The following is a 5,409-nucleotide window of genomic DNA, read 5'->3' as shown; positions in this document are numbered from 1 at the left end:
ATTTATCAAAGAACACTTAAATCCACAAAATTTCTTATAGCTGAAAGTTAGGGATTGGTTGCCTAATATTGTGAATTTAAGATTCAAAACACACACATACACACGCACACACACACACACACACACACACACACTTTAATTTCTTGTTATGTTAGAGCACAAAGTAATAAAGTATAAAATGCAAAACATCAAACTCCTCCCTGTCACTAATTTCCTCTGCCAAATAATTCCAGTTCTGTTCCCATAACGTGGTGGACTCTCCTATTTCTTCTCTACATATTGCCTGTGTTTCCAGTATATATGGAGAAAAAATATAGAAACAGGGTATCAACTAATAATAGTTTGCTTTCACATTCATGTCTACCTGTGTCCTAGCATCAATTCTTGGAAGATCATCAAAAATTTGAAAAAAAGTTTATGAAAGTGAGTACACATAAATCTACTTTATTCCATGTAGGAGCTACAAAGGATCCTGTGAATGGACATACCATTATTTATGCAGACAGTGCCCTATTCATGTTTCTTTTTATCCCCCCAATATAAAACCTGCTTCATGAACATACATCATTTTAACAGTTGCATGTATTCATTTATTAAGTACTGGGGATTAAACCCAGAGAAATTCTACCACTGAGCTATATCCCCAGGCCTTTTTAAGTTTTTATTTTGAGACAGGGGCTCACTAAGTTGCAGAGTTGTCTGCCCCTGAACTTGTAATCCCTTGCCCCAACCTCTGGAATACTTGAGATTACCATCATGTGTCACAGTGCCTGGCTTCCTATATTTTATTAGCAAATTTATAAAAACAGCACAGAAGATGGACAGTATTAAAAACCTGCACTACATGTGGCACAATTCAGAAAGACATAGTGAGTGAAATCCACTGCATGATCACAATTCTACAAACGACATTTAGTGGCTGTCAGTAAGAAGTTAACTTAGTTTGTAAACAATCAAAATACTGCCATGGTCCAAAAAAAGAAAAATAATAGCAGACCTTTATAATCATCATACAGCTGAATTGCCAGAATTTGTTCATTTAAAATTTTGATCTGCATTAATGCTTTGCATATTTAACATTTATATAAAAAATCACACACAAATAAAAATGGAAAAGCTGCCAATACCTGATTCCTCTCCCCTAGTTTTCTACTTATAATAATCCCCTGAGGCACCTTTTGACACCTTGGGGACAGAGGGGATGTTTAACTTCAGACCTAAAAAATACTGGTTTTATTTGTTGTTTTTGAGTTGCTGTGAATCAAACCCAGGGTCTCATGCATGGGAGGCTTTCACACAGCTACCCATATATCCTGCCCCAGAGTAGGTTCTTACATAAGTTCTCAAGGTGTCAGAGTGCTATTTGGAGGTCATTTGGCATAACTAGTGCACATTTGGCATGGATAGCACAGATCTTATTTGTGTCTTCTAAAAAGCCAACCAGAGAGTCTTCATTTGCATCCCACCAAGCGGAATAGCTGCCCTCTGGAAGCACAAATCTATTTTTAAATCGGAGCAGTTTCTCACACTAGACACTGGAAGAAGAGTTAATAAATCTGAAATTTAGTGGACAAACTAGATGTCAGAGCACCACAACACTGGCCCTGTAACTACACTAGAGGGCGCTCATTTCAAGCGATTTTTTTAGCCAAGTGCTTCTTGGGGGTTTTACCACTTGTGGTTTGGGAGGTAGTGGGCTTTGATGGAGGACTCATTTTGAGACCTTCTTGCTCCCTTCCACTGGAGGTCAGCGCATTAGAAGTTGTGCAGGCGTTAGAGAGGGAGGGCATCTGTAAATACCACGTTTCTTTTCTTTTTTTTCCTCTCTCTCTCTCTCTCTCTCTCTCTCTCTCTCTCTCTCTCTCTCTCTCTCTCTCTCCCACCAATGCTGGGGATTGAACCCATGGCCTGCATGTGCTCAACCACTGAACCACATTCCTAGTCCTCATTAGCGTGTATTCTGGAAAGACTAGATTCCTGGCCTGGAAATCACAGAATGAGAGAACCTTTATGTTTTGTCCAAAAGGCAAACACTGCCCCCAACTCTCACTAAACCACAGATGAGCAAGTGCGCACCCAACTCTGACATCACTGTCTGGTTGGAATAGTGAGGAGGAGGTATCCTTTACATAAAATTCTTCTGGAGTGGCAGGAACTGAGGTCACAGACCCAGGTGTCCAGGGCTGATCCCCAACACCTAATTTTTTAAAAATAAAACCATCCTATGCTTCAAAATGGTATCTTCTTGTCGGTTTTATTTAGTTGCTGCAATTTAGAAGTGAGATTGGGTTGCATTTGCTACTCAAATAATTTTCCTTTCTATTTTCCCCTTTTCTTTGTATATTCTGATTATTAATGTAAATGCCTTTTTTTGGTGCTGGCAATGTTTTCCCCAGACCTCCCTTTAACTATCTTTTTGGTGTCTTTGTTCAGGAAGTTTAGATATTAGGTAGCCAAATTTCTCAATTTTTTTTTGTGACCTCTAGAGTTTACAATTTGCTTATGATTCCACACTTCAAAATTACAAAAATGATTTCCATTATTTTCTTTAAGTAGTTTTAAAGGTTATTAAAGATGTAATCTCTTTTTCATTTATAATATTTCTGTGGTTTTTGAAATGTATTTAAAAATATTTCTAACTTAAATTTTTTTCCTGAAATAAACATCTAAATATCCTCCTGCTCTAATTTATAGGCTATCCTTTAGCTGCTAATTTTGTTTCTTTCTTTCTTTTTGTATTAGGGATTTAACACAGGGGTAATTTACCATTGAGCCACATCCCCACATCCCTGGACTTTTATTTTTTTTTTTTTATTTTTAGTGTCTCACTATATTGCTTTGAGCCTGGTTAAGTTTCCAGGCTGACCTTGAACTTGTGATCCTTCTGTCTCAGCCTCCTAAGTCAGCCAAGTCATTTAACTGGTAATTGAAAATAAATTAAATTGTTTCTAACTATTCATTTTCAAATGGAATTCTGAAAAATTTTCAGGACTCCATTCCTGTCTCATAGTTAAAGAATCAAAAATAAAAATAATGATATAATTTCAATAAATACTTAACTATTGAAATTAAACAGCCATTGATGACTTATCAATAATGATAAACTCTAAGGTATATGTTAAGGGACATATCCATGGAAAATTACTTCTTTATTAATCAAACAGTTGACACATGCATAGAGGATAAAGGACAGCTGTGTTCCTTTTTTTATCTTTTTTTCAGAGAATAGAACCCAGGTCCTCTTAACCCCTGAGCTGCATGAACAACATCCCTAGCCTTTTTTTATATTTAGAGACAGGTTCTTGCTAAGATGTTTAGGACCTCTCTAAATTGCTGAGCCTGGCTTCGAACTCTCAATCCTCTTGCCTCAGCCTCCCCAGCCATGGGAATACAGACACATGCCTCCTTTCATGGCCTTTGTTCTTTCTTACACTAGGAAAATGCAGAGATGCTGACATTGAATTAATTAATTAATCAAGTACTCAAGGGCAGTTCAATGCAATAAAGGACAAATCAAAAGAGGCAGTATTGTGAAGGAGACAAATTATTGCTATTAGTAGAAGATTTGCTTACCTAGAAAATATGGTAGGACCAGAACTACTTGAATGATTCCATAAACTGCCTGAATTTATGGCAACTGTGTGTTTCACACTTAAAGAAACCAGTCCAATGTATATGGGATATTTCTGGGCAAGAAGACAGTAAGGGCCCAGTTTACTAAAGTTCAACATTCTCTCTCTAAAAATGAGCTATAAAATTCAAAATTTGGAAGAATGGCATCAGTGAAAGTAACTGAGAGAATATACCCACCAGGTGCCAGGCCACAAAGCACACTGGTGGCCAGCAAGTACCATCATTTATTATTGTTCTGTCATTTGCTGGATGCCTTCTCTAATCTCAGTGGTGTTTTGGACTCTACATGCCTTATCTCATTTAATCTTTGTACCAGGGAAATATTTTCATCCCCATTTTTCAAGGAAAATGTATGAATATATTTAATCTAAAGTCAGAGAGTCACAGCTTCCAGGTTGGAGGGCACTTAGGTCTGCCTGCAAAATCCACATCTTCAGCATTATGGAGCCTCTTAACTCTCAGGTCCCAGGAAAATCTTAGATAATGAGGGAATGTGGAGGGTGAACCAGGTGAGAATGAAGCTACTGGGGTATTTGGGGGTCTCTAGCCATAAGCCTCCTGCTGACAGGAAAGAACACTCTTGGCCTGAGCTAATGAGACACCCTTGATGCAGGAGCCTCCAGTCTCTCTTTTCTTTAATGTTCCCTTACCCTGCAGGTTGCTGTGATACCCACGCTGAATGCAAGTTGAGTCTGGGAGGATCGAGGAGGTGGCCCAAGGTACACAGAGACTATTTAGAGGTATGTGGATTTGCCCCCATGGTGCTAGGTTGTACCAATGCCCAAGGTGTGTACTCAGGTTTGCAGCCTTCTCTGTGGCTTGCTCCCATTGCTCATGCCCAAAGCCAGGGTCCAAGGTAAACGGAAAGCTGGCAGTTGCCCTCTCTGAGCACAGGCATGGGGTGAGATACTGCCCAAATGGAAAGCCTCCTGGCTGGGAGTGCCTGAACCACACAATGCGTCCTTGTGTTTGGCTTTTGGCACCAGGAAGGATTTGCAGATCCACCAGTGAGACCCAGCCAGGAGAATGCTCAGTCATGCCCTACAAGGCAGCCTGCACTTTGCCTAGGAGGCAGCTAGCCAAGACACAGCAAGCTATAGCCAGAGAAGAGAACAAGGACATCCTGGGCAGGGTGGGGAAAGGAGGGAGAGAACTTAGAAAGTTGAGGTTTAGGAAGCTTTTTGGTTGTTTATATTTTGTTTTTATTCTACCATCTTTTTAGTATGCAGTCCCAGACTCCTGCCATGTGGGAAAAGATATAAGAGGAGAGGAGAGGAGAGTCTGCTTGGTACAGGGAGAAGCGAAATGCAGGGTGAGCATCAAGGTGTAGTGTTAATAAATATTGTAAAAGTAACAACAGCTCAAATGACATGATTCAGCCATTCTGACTTTGTGTTAAGCTCCTGTGAAGTTGTGTAGAGTGTTTCTCAGTCCATCCCATCAAGGGCTGGGATGTAGCTCAGTGGTATGGCCAGCTCCCCTGGGCTCAATGCCCATTAATGGGGGGAAGGAAGAGGTTTGATAAAGGTGATGGCTGCATGATCTCTCTACTGTAAAAGTTTCCTTTTGTAATACATATCTCATGGGAGATACTTTAATACTATGTAAATATCTTATCATCATATTTTTACCTACTAACCCTTTCATTCATTGCTGATTCCTGGCTCACTATTCATGAACACTGTGTTTCCAAAGGGTGGTTTTCTAGATGTAGAAGAGCTTAGGCAGTCAGGGCAAGATGGCGAGTGAGGAGGTCAGGAGTGGGGCCAGAAAAAA

Source organism: Marmota monax, unplaced genomic scaffold (assembly GCF_021218885.2).
Source record: "Marmota monax isolate L192 unplaced genomic scaffold, Marmota_monax_Labrador192_F-V1.1 WCK01_AAM20220418_F8-fsc00731, whole genome shotgun sequence".
Taxonomy (NCBI): Eukaryota; Metazoa; Chordata; class Mammalia; order Rodentia; family Sciuridae; genus Marmota; species Marmota monax.
This window is presented reverse-complemented; position numbering follows the sequence as displayed.